We start from the raw sequence: 12,544 nt of genomic DNA on the forward strand, positions 1-12,544 counted from the left end.
ATGCTGTCACTGATCAATATAAATCTCTTGAATATCATGCTTTGTCAAACTTCTATTTAAACCTTTTCTGAGAATTCAGATTTATTGATTTCTGTTATATTGACTTTTAAAATGGTATTAAGCAGTCAGTTTGGCAGTCAGCAAGAAAGGGAACTGGTGATTTCAAGTTAAAATTAAGCTAATGGTGTAAGTACATCACCACTGTCTGCAGTCATCACATTGTCTTAGATTGAATATGGATTTTTTTTTTTAAACAAAGTTCTAGAGCTCTGATATCCAGGGACACTGCAGATGTTTCCTGGCAATATCCTTCACTTTGGTCAGTCTCCTGAGGCAGCAGTGAAAGTGCTTTCAAAAACACTGCCATTTTCCCAGCACAGTGTTTTTGACCGCATCAACATATTGAGTTGGAATCCAGCAGTAAGAGGCTCCTGTGGGGCCCTACTGAAATACCACCATGTTGTAGTATTCATGACCCTAGGTTCACTGAGCACGTTTTTAATGAAAGCCCATGGGCAGTTTCTCGATCTGCCCTTGAACACTGAATACCTACAGCGCTGGCAAGAAACAGGTGAATTAGGCATGTTTGCTTCTCTCCAGGAATCTTTAGTGCTGATCTGGCCTTTTTCTAGCTTAAGTGAGTCTCACTTTTCCCCCAGACTAATTGTACATGCCAGACAGAGATAGAGTTGGAAGCGTTCCTGGGTACACCTAACAGATCATATCTTCAGGTTTTCTTTTATTCAACACTTATCTGTGTTGTTTCTGCCTGCAGAGAGGCTCCTTCTTGTTCTTTCTGGCATTTGTATCCTGCTGTGTAGTATCTTTGGGTGTGTTTACTGCTTAAACATTGCACTGTGGAGCCAACCACAATGATCTTGGCCCTACTAGTCACTTTTATTTCTCTCAATGGGTCTTATACCCAGTGTCCTATTCTCAATATCTTGTACTTGGGGACCAGTCCCTTACACAAGACTTTCTGCATGGCAGGTGGAAGACCTGTAACCGTGTGAATTTTCTCTTTTAGCTTGGAGCTTGTGCTGTCCAAGGGGAACTTCATGTTGTGTTTGGTTTTGTTCCAGAGGACCTTCAGGTCCACCAACTCCCTGTCTGTGCTGCTTCCCACATCCTCACTTTTGCTGACCAAGGCCTGGGCCAGGGGACTGGGCTGAGGCCAGTAGCAGGCTGCCTCAAGTGGCACAGGAGTCCTTGGCCACCATCCCCACTGAAGCTTCAGCCTCTATGTAGTTGAGGGGCCAGGTGGGTGCCTCAGGCACCACCATCTCAGTTACCATGTCCATGGCAGGTTTTCCATGCCATCTCACGCTCCAACTGCCACTATAATGATTGTGTCACCAAATTTTAAATCAGCCCAAGTGGCTGCTAATTGCTCTTACTTGGGCTTGCGTAAGAGCAGAGGGAATGAAGGTTAGCATTTATTGTGATAACCATTCTTCCTTTGGATAGTACATGACATTGGCATGTGATGGAAACAGAAGATTCATGACAGCAGCTGACATGTCAGTCAAAAATGGAACCAGAATAGCAGAACTCTTAGAGATAATGCTATTACCCCCAGAAGATTGCTATATTTTAAAAGATGGACCAAAAATTCCAATGGGGCCTGGAGAAATGGATTGGTTGATAAATATGCTAAATTATCAGCTTCTTCCCCAATCACCCAAGACCTTCAGGTGGTTTCTAAGTCTTAATATTATGCCTTTGGGTCTCACTTCAAGGCCCTAGACTCCCAGTGGAATTATTCACCCTCCTTTGAAATAGTTCTTTGAACACCTCCTAAGAAAATAATAAAAGAAATTGCCATGGGGACAATAACAGCTTCAGACACAGAAAACAATTGTATGGGTGAAAGCCAGACATTTCATTCACTTGGATGGGCCATGGAAACACCAAGGTGGCCATATGGTAGCTTCTAAGTTTATCTCTCAAGTCTTTGTATATGGTTTACTTAATGTGACCCACCACAGAAAGGACAAAATCAGAGATATATTAGGTAAGTAGTGGTTTGCACTCTTTAGCTTGTATTTGGACCAAGTCATTGCCACACTTGACTCATCTGCCAGAAACACAACCCTGGAAAAACTGTAATGTGGGGCAAGGAAGGGAAGTGGTTCCCCTAGAATCTTCTTTCACTTGCAAATAGATCTTATCCAATTACCAAAAGCACAAGGTTAATGATATAGTATAGATATTTGTCGTCTCCAAATCAGATGTTGAAATTTGATCCTCAGTTTGGAGGTGGTGCCTAGTGGAGGTGTTTTGGTCACAGGGGCAGATCCTTCATGAACATCGTGGTGCCATCTTCACAGTAATGAGTGAGTTTTCACTCTATTAGTTCCTGGGAGAACTGATCGTTAAAAAGAGCCTGGCATCTCCCTCCTCTTTTTTTGCTCCTTTTCTCACCATGTGATATACTGGCTCACCTTTACCTTCCTACATGAGTGGAAGCTTCCTCAAGCCCTCACTAGAAGCAAATGCTGGTGCCATGCCTCTTGTGCAGCCTGCAGAACTGTGAGCTAAATAAACATTTTTTTCATTTATATTTGTGTAAATGTGAGGGATACAAGTGCAATTTTGCTACATGGCTATATTGCATAGTGGTGAAGTCTGGGCTTTTAGTGTATCCACCACCTAAATAATGTGCATTGTACCCATAAGTAATTTCTCATCATCCACCTCTATCCCTGTTACCTTCCCAGTCTCTGATATCTATCAGTTCACACTCAATGTTCAGGTATACACATTATTTAACTTCTGCTTATAAGACCATGCTGTATTTGTCTTTCTGCTTCTGAGCGGTTTCACGCTTAAGATAATTACCTCCAATTCCATACATGTTGCTGCAAAATGCATGATTTCATTCTTTTTTGTGTGTGTGTCTGAATGGTAGACTATTGTGTATATATACCACATTTTCTTTATCCAATAATCTGTTGATGGACCGAATATTTAGGTTGATTCCCTATCTTTACTATTGTGAATAGTGCTGTGATAAAGATATGAGGGCAGGTATCTTTTTGAGATAATGATTTCTTTATCTTTGAGTAGATGCCTGATAGTGGGATTGCTGGATTGAATGGTAGTTCTATTTTCAGTCCTTTGAAAAATCTTCATACAGTTTTTCATAAAGATTGTACTAGTTAGCTGAGAACTGTGCCTCATGTCTGTAATCCCAGCACTTTGGGAGGCTGAGATAGGAGAATTTTTTGTACCAAAGAATTTGAGACCTGCCTGGGCAACATAGTGATACCCTGTCTTTACAAAAATAAAAAAGAATAGCTGGATGTGGTGGTGCATGCTTGTGGTCCCAGCTACTTGGGAGACTGAGGTGGAAGGATGGATTGAGCCCAGGAGGTCAGGGCTGCAGTTAGCTGTGATAGCGCCACTGCACTCTAGCCTGTGTGACAGAATGAGATCCTGTCTCCAATCAAGCAAACAAACTAGATTGTACTAATTTACATCCTCACCAACAGTTTAATAAGCATTCTCTTCTCTGCATCCTCACCAACTGTAATTTTTTGTCTTTTTAACAGTAGAATAGAGATCTGATTGATATAAGATGATACATCATTGTGGTTTTAATTTTCACTTCTGTGATGCTTAGTGATGTTGAACATTTTTTCATATGTCTGTAGGCCATTTGTATGTCTTATTTTGAAGCATGTCTATTAACATCCTTGGCCTATTTTTAATGAGATTATTTTTATTTCATTTTATTTTAGTTGCATTTAGTTGTTGAATTGAATTCCTTGTAAATACCGGATATTAGTCCCCTGTCAAATGCATGGTTTGCAAATATTTTCTGTCATTCTGTAGGTTGTTTATTCAATCTGTTGATTATTTCTTTTGCCGTGCAGAAGCTTTTTAGTTTAAGTCTCATTTGTCTTTTTTTGTTTCTGTTGTTTGTGCTTTTGAGCTTTTGGTCATGAATTATTTGCCTAGACCAAGGTCCTGAAGAATTTTCCCTAGATTTTCTTCTAGTATTCTCATAGGTTCAGGTCTTATATTTAGGTCTTTAATTAATCTTGAGTTGGTTTTTGTACAGGGTGAGAGAAAGGAGCCCAGTTTCATTCTTTTGCATATGGTAGTTCAATTTTCCCAGCATCATTTATTGAAAAGAATGTCCTTTCCCCAGTGTATGTTCTTGTTAACTTTGTCAAAAGTCAGTTGGCTGTATACGTGTGGCTTTTCTTCTGAGTTCTCTATTCTATTCCATTGATCTATATATCTATTTTTATGCCGGTACCATGATGCTTTGGTTGCCATACCCTTGTAGTATAATTTGAAGTCAGATAATGTTGGTAGAAGAGCTGAGGCAGGACTAGCTTGTCTGTCATAATGTAAAAGAGTCTTGGAAGATGTCCAGGGTCCAGGGTCTAAAACCCCTCATGGACTTTGGAACACCAAGCTCTGTGCCAAAGGGTGGAAGACTGCCCTGCCACACCACAGATCTAAGCCCAGGTCATAAAACCCCTTGTGGGTTGGATGGAACCCAGGACTCAGGGCATAAAACCCCTAGTAGCTTCTGGAATGTGCACAGATGCAGAATATACCTAATTGGACTATATTTAAGTTATTAAAGGAATTTAAACAAGCCATTAGTCCATCTCGGTACTTGCAGTTTAAAACTTGGTGGGCTAATGAAGCTCAAACTCAGGAAAGAGAAAACAGACTTTGCTTCATACCCCGAATGTTGTTTGTTTACCTGCACAAATTCAACTTTTAATAAAAATCAGACTATCCTAATAATTAAAGCCAGGGAAGGAGTCTGGATCCCTATGTCTTTAAATAGACCATGGGAGGCATCTCCATCCATTCATATAGTAGCTGAAATCCTTAAAAAAAACTTATATCCCATTCAAAAAGATTTATAGTTGCTCTCATAGTTGCTATAATTGGCCTCATTGCTGTTACTACTACTAATGCAATACCTATTGTGGCTCAACATTCATCTGTACAAACTATTAAATTTGTCAATAAATGGCGAAAGAATTCCACAAAATTATGGAACTCTCAAACTCAAAAAAATAAAAAAATAGCCAAATTAACAATCTCCACCAAACAGTAATTTGAATGGGAGATCATATTATAAGTTTGAAAAGTAAAATTCAGATGCAATGTCATTGAAATACCTCTGTTTTTTACATTACTCCTCATCTGTATAATGAAACAGAGCATGAGTGGAAAAAAGTTAAGAAACATTTAAAAGGTCGTACTGGAAATTTATCTTTGGATATTGCAAAACTAAAGGAACAAATATTTCAAGACTCTCAGGCACATCTGACACTAACGCCGGGGACCGAAGTGCTTGGAGGAGCTGCAGATGGATTAGCAGCTATTAACCCGCTATAATGGATCAAGGCACTGGAGGCTCTGTGATTTCAATGATGATTGTGCTTTTAATCTGTGTTGTTTGTCTTTATGTAGTCTGCAGATGTGGAAGCCGCCTCTGGAGAGAAAGCCACCGCCAGGAACAAGCAATGATAGCTGTGGTGGTTTTGCAAAAAAGACAAGGGAGACATGTTGGTAGAAGAGCTGAGGCAGGACTAACTTGTCTGTCATAATGTAAAAAGAGTCTTTTAAGATGTCCGGGGTCCAGGGTCTAAAACCCCTCGTGGCCTTTGGAACACCACGCTCTGTGCCAAAGGGTGGAAGGCTGCCTTGCCGCACCACAGATCTAAGCACAGGTCATAAAACTCCTTGTGGCTTGGATGGAACCCAGGACTCAGGGCATAAAACCCCTTGTAGCCTCTGGAATGTGCACAGACTTGTTGGTTCCTTGCTTCTTACTCGTAAACATGTTCTCTGTTATCTCAAGCAGCAGAGCGTATTCTGTATGCGTCAAAGAAAATGCTAAACCGTCACAGCTACACTTAATGCACCACTGCCTTTCCTACCCCCATGTCCTCATGCTCTCACCTGTTTACCGTCACGTCCTCGCCACCTGCTTCTTTATTTGATCACCAATAAATAGTATGGGCTCCCAGAACTTCGGGCCTTCGCAGCCTCCAATATAGTGCTGGCCGCCTGGACCCACTTTATGCGCTCTTTTTTTTTGAGACGGAGTCTCGCTCTGTCGCCCAGGATGGAGTGCAGTGGCCGGATCTCACCTCATTTTAAGCTCTGCCTCCCGGGTTTACGCCATTCTCCTGCCTCAGCCTCCCGAGTAGCTGTGACTACAAGCGCCCGCCACCTCGCCCAGCTATTTTTTTATATTTTTTAGTAGAGACGGGGTTTCACCGGGTTAGCCAGGATGGTCTCGATCTCCTGACCTCGTGATCCGCCCGTCTCGGCCTCCCAAAGCGCTGGGATTACAGGCTTGAGCCACCGCGCCCGGCTCTTAACTTGCCTTTTCTTATTCCTTTGACCCTGCCAGACTTTGTAGCCCCCACAGCCTGGTGGTGGACCTGATTACTGCAACAGGTAATGTGACTATTCAGGGTTTCCATCTCTTTCTGGCTCAATCTTGGGAAGTTGCATGTTTCCAGGAGTTCACCCATTTCCTCTAGGTTTTCTACTTTGTGAATGTATAGTTGTTCATTATAGACTATGATGATATTTTGCATTTCACTAGTATCAGCTGTAATATCTCCTTTTTCTTGTCTGATTTTATTTGTTTCTTTCCTTTACTTGCTTAGTCTTACTAGTAGTTTGTCAATTTTGTTTGCCTTTCAAAGAACCAACTTTTCATTTCATTGAATGTTCTGTAAATGTCTCTTAGTTCCATTTGGTCTAAAGTCTGATTTTAGTTTATTTATTTTTTGTTAACTTATTTTTTGAAGATCTCTCTAGTACTGTGAGTAGGGTGTTGAAGTCTCCCACTATTAATGTATTGCTGTCTATCTCTCTCTTTAGGTCTAGTAATATTTGCTTTATGAATCAGTGCTCCAGTGCTGGGTGCATATATATTCAGGACTATTATTTCTTCTTACTGAATTGATGCCTGTATGATTATACAGTGACCATCTGGGCCTTTTTGTTTCTTTCTTACTGCTTTGGATTTAAAGTTTGGTTTATGTGATATAAGCATAGCTATTCCTGCTCACTTGGTTTCCAGTTGTGTAGAATATTTTTTTTCCATCCCCTTACTTTCAGTCTATGTTTCTTTATGAATAAGTTGAGTTTCCTGTAAGAAGTGTATAGTTGGATCATGGTTTTTTTTACTCATTACACCAATCTATATCTTTTAATTGGAATATTTAATCCACTTGCATTCAAGGTTAATATTGATATGTGAGATCTAGTTTCTGTCATATTGTAAATAGTTATCTAGTTATTTTATAAACTTTTTCTTTCTTCCTTTTTTCTTTTTGTCTTTATGGCTTAGTGGAATTCTGAAGTGTGAACATTGATTCCTTTATCTTTCTCCTTTGTGTGGTTGTTTTATAAGACCTGTGAGTTTTACGCTTTTGTGTTTTTAAGATGGTGAATATCAACCTTTTGTTCCCATGCTTAGAACCACTTTTAGCATTTCTGGTGGGATCAGCCTAGTGGTGACAAATTCCTTTAGTGTTTGCTTGTCTGGGAAAGACTATATTTTTCCTTCTTTATGAAACTTATTCCAGCTGGATATAAAATTCTTGGCTTACAGTTTTTTTTTTTTTCTTTGGCACTTTGAAAATAGCATCCTATTTTATTCTGGCTTCTAAGTTTTTTCTAAGAATTTGGTTTTTAGTCCAATGAGATTCCCTGTATAGGTGACTAGATGCCTTTCTCTTGCTAATGTATTTTAAAGATATTCATCTCATTGGTAAATTTCTTGTTCATATTATTAACTGATTTTTTTTGAAAATGTGTTTGTATTGTTTTTCAGATTTATCTTGCATCTCATAAAGCTTCTTTAAAACTAGTATTTTGAATTCTTTTTCTGATGTTTCAAGGATTTTTTGTTTTTAGGTTCCATTGCTAGGGAATTACTGTGTTCCCTTGGAAGTGTTGTAATATCTTGCTTTTTTGTGCTTTCTGTATTATTATACTGATTTCTGTGCATCTGGAGAAATAGTTGCTTTTTCTTATTTTGAGTTTACTTTTGTTGGGGTGGGACTTTTCGTTTTTTAGGGTGCGACTATAATGTATGTTGACTAGTACCATTTGGCTTTGCTTCTGATTTTACAGGCTCATGGGTGAAAGGAACTTGCCTTATCTCAGATGAGACATTGGACTACAGACTTTTGAGTTAATGCTGGAATGAGTTAAGATGGGAGACTGTTTGGAAAGCATGATTGTGTTTTGAAATGTGAGAAGGACATGAGATTTTGGAGGGGCCAAGGGCAGAATGATTTGATTTGGCTCTGTGTTGCCACACAAATTTCATGTTTAATTGTAATCCCCAGTGTTGGATGTGATTGGATCATGGGAGTGGTTTCTAATTGTCTATCACATCCCCTTGAGGCTGCCTTGCACTAGAGTTCTCATGACATCGGGTTGTTTAAAAGTGTGTACCACCACCTGCTTCTCTCCCTCCACTCCACTATGTAAAGACATGTCTGATTCCCCTTTTGCCTTCTGATGTGATTGAAAGTTTCTTGAGGCCTCCCCAGTCATGCTACTTGTACAGCCTGCAGAACTGTCAGCAATTAAATCTCTTCTTCATAAATTACCAAGTCTCAGGTAGTTCTTTATAGCAATGCAAGAATGGACTAATACAGGAAGCTGCACTTGAGCTCCCCATTGGCAGGTACAAGTACTAGCCCTGATAGGGATTGGGAGGCAGTCCTCAGGCTTCCTGAAGAAATGTCTAGGCAAAGAGCAGAGTGACTGATACTGCACTGATATGTCACATCACATGGGGGATGGAGATCCTGGCACCACATCCTAACAAGTAGGAATTGGACCTACTTGCCTTTCTTGTCCCAGACCCTTCAAGGTTTAATCCCCTGCTGCAACTATGGCAGCAAGTTGGGACATTTATTCATGGGAGTTTGCTTTCACTCTGCAAAGCTACTCTGGGCCACAGAACTCACTGCCTGGGTTAAAACCATGCTTCCCCAGCAAGTTCCTCCTGGTTCTCTCACAAGCAGCTGATGCCCATACTACACTCAAGTCTCTCTCATGCCAGTGGCTACCACCATTGTTAGCATGAAGAATCCTGCACAACTTGCTATGAGCTAGGATCAAGAATGGCATCCAACAATCAGCCCTCAGGCCTGGGACAATGAATGAGACACTTTCTGGAGTTGTTCCTTCTCACAGTCTGTTGGCTGCTTTCTAAGTTAGATTCAGGGCTTGGGAGGATCAAGGTACTCTCTTGTGAACTGAATTGCATGATTCCCTGGTTGGAAGTTGGATCACAGAGAGACATTCATCCTCCCTTTCTCATATTGTGGATTCACCATTTTCAGCCAGACCTGGCTGCACAAGCTATCTGCCCACCTTCTCTATACCAGTCTCAGAAGCTTTATTTTGCTCTTCTGTGTTTCTCCCTGGATAAAAGCTCAAAGTGTGGATCTCTACCAAGGATTTTGCTTCTTCTAAATGAGTAAGGCATGTTGGAAAAACTTATGGTCTACCATCTCCAGAAAAAACCTCCAAAACCTATTTTCTTTATAAATCACTCAGCCACAAGTGTTCCTGCATATCAAAGCAAATGGACTGAGACAGAAGGCAATATGTACTCACTCTAGCCTGCACGTGTTTTAAATAGCTAGAGGTTTTTTTCTTGCTAAAATGCCCCACAGAAACATCAGTTGCCAAAGTTTTTCTGTAATAAATCTTCCCAACTTTGGGTATCCTCTCTACCAATTCTACCAACTCTAAGCTCACATTTTATTGGTAGAATTATACAGGAAATAGAAAACACAACACTCAGTACTCAAAGACTCCACTGCCCCTACCATGCTCAGTCATCAGGAGACACAGAAAGAGCCAATGGGATTCTCAACACCAAACAGACTAAACTAGCTAAGGAATTGGACTTACAATAAACATGAGTCATAAGATCGTCACTTTTGGAATTATGGGAAATCCCATGAGGATTATTTATCTTGGCTAGTGGAGGACTTTAACCTAACTCTATCTGACATTTTTAGATGCTATCAATGGTTAATAAAATATACTCAATTGTATAATCAACAAATCACGACTGTCTTCATTTTAGAGCTTCCCGATCAACAATTACTCAATTTACAAGGAAGCAATCTGGTATTCTGGAAATGCCACTGTAGGAAAACTTATCTTGAGTTTCTGCCCAAGACCATGGAACAAGACCCACCTGGATTGCCGCCATCTCTTTATTTCTTTAAAAAAATTGATACGTAATAATCATACATATTTTATGGGGTACATGTGACATTTTGATACATGAATACAAAGTATAATGATAAAATAAAGATAATTAGTATATAAATCACCTCAAACATTTATGACTTGTGTTAGGAAAATTTCAATCTTTTCTTCCAGCTATTTTGAAATACACAATAAATTATTGTTAACTACAGTCACCTATTGTGCTATTGAACACTAGTACTTACTCTTTCTATTTAACTACTTCTTTTTAAGAGTAACTAACCTCTTTTCATTCTCCCAAAGACTTCCTCTCTCCAGTACCATCATTCTACTCTCCACCTTCATGAGAACAACATTTTTAGCTCCCACATGTAAATGAAAATGTGATATTTGTCTTTCTCTGCCTGGCGTATGTCACTTACCACAATGACCTCCAGTTACATTCATTTTGCTGCCAATGATATAATTTCATTCTTAAAATTTTTTAGTTTTTCATTTATCAATACATATATTATGCATATTTATGGGATACATGTGAGTTTTTTTTTACATATACAGAATACATAATGATCAAGTTAGTGTATTTGAAATATTGATAATCTTAACTATTTATTATTTTGATGGGTTGATAACATTTCAAGTTCTCTATTCTAGCTATGTTGAAATATAAAAGGCATCATTGGTAACTATAATCATTCTAGTTGCTGTCAAACAGTAAAATGTATTTTTTCATTAACTATGTGTTTATACCCATTAATCAATCTCTTTTCATTGCCCCCTGCCACCAAACACTTCTCCAGCCTCTGGTGTCTATCATCCTATTCTCTATCTTCATAAGATCAATTTTTTTTAGTTCCCACATATTCAGTGTATTGAAAGTGTTATTATCTACTCACTATTTTTGTTCTTCTTAGTGGAGAAGGCATCTTGAAGCTCTGACAATCAATTTTATCCTTTTTTAAATGGCTGAATAGTATTCCATTGTGTATATATACCACATATTTTTAGTTAATAAAGAGATTTTTATATTCGTGTCAGCCACTGCAAATAAGAATGGAATGTAATTTGCAAATTTACTATGCCATTTGCATTAGCAAACAGTAAAAGATGCACTTATTTTTATTTTTATTTTTTTATTTCCACAGGTTATTTGGGAACAGGTGGTGTTTGGTTACATGAGTAAATTCTTTAGCGTGATTTGTGAGATTTTGGTGCACTCACAACCCAAGCAGTATACACTGCACCCTTATTTTACTCTTTTATCACTCACCTCCTTTCCACTTTTTCCCGCTGAGTCCCCAAAGTCCACTGTGTCATTCTTATGCTTTTGCATCCTCATAGCTTAGCTCCCACTTAAATGAGTGAGAACATACAATGTTTGGTTTTCCATTCCTGAGTTACTTCACTTAGAATAATAGTTTCCAATGTCATCCAGGTCACTGTGAATGCCAAGAATTCCGTCCTTTTTATGATTGAATAGTATTCAACCATTGTGTGAGTGTGTGTATGTGTATATATATATATGTATTATACACACATATATATACACATGTATACACACATATCACAGTTTCTCTATCCATTCCCTGATTGATGGGCATTTGGGTTGGTTCCATGATTTTGTACTTGTGAATTGTGCTGCTATAAACATGCATGTGCAAGTATCTTTTTTGTATAATGACTTCTTTTCCTCTGGAAGATACCCAGTAGTGGGATGCTGGTTCAAATGGTAGTTCTGCTTTTAGTTCTTTAAGGAATCACCACACCATTTTCCATAGTGGTTGTACTAGTTTACATTCCCACCAGCAGTGTAGAAGGGTTTCCTGTTGACTGTATCTACACCAACATCTACTATTTTTTGAGTTTTTGATTATGACCATTCTTGCAGGAGTAATGCGATATCACATTGTGGTTTTGATTTGTATTTCCCTGATTATTAGTGATGTTGAGCATTTTTCATATTTTTTTGGTCATTTGTATATCTTCTTTTGAGAATTGTTTATTCATGTCCTTAGCCCACTTTCTGATGGGATTTTTTTTTTTTTTTTTTTTGAGATGGAGTCTGGCTCTGTCGCCCAGGCTGGAGTGCAGTGGCCGGATCTCAGCTCACTGCAAGCTCTGCCTCCCAGGTTTACGCCATTCTCCTGCCTTCGCCTCCCAAGTAGCTGGGACTACAGGCGCCCGCCTCGTCTTTTGTATTCTTTAGTAGAGACAGGGTTTCACCGTATTAGCCAGGATGGGTCTCGATCTCCTGACTTTGTGATCCACCCACCTCAGCCTCCCAAAGTGCTGGGATTAC

The 12,544-nt window shown here is 39.2% G+C and overlaps 1 pseudogene; it reads right to left on the reverse strand.

Annotated features, from left to right (window-relative positions):
• Positions 1–633: 633 nt before the first annotated feature.
• On the reverse strand, positions 634–1,825 carry LOC108542742 (ubiquitin domain-containing protein UBFD1 pseudogene; annotated as a pseudogene).
• Between the last annotated feature and the right edge of the window lie 10,719 nt (positions 1,826–12,544).

This window comes from Rhinopithecus bieti, unplaced genomic scaffold (assembly GCF_001698545.2).
Source record: "Rhinopithecus bieti isolate Rb0 unplaced genomic scaffold, ASM169854v2 scaffold_23569, whole genome shotgun sequence".
NCBI classification, from domain to species: Eukaryota; Metazoa; Chordata; class Mammalia; order Primates; family Cercopithecidae; genus Rhinopithecus; species Rhinopithecus bieti.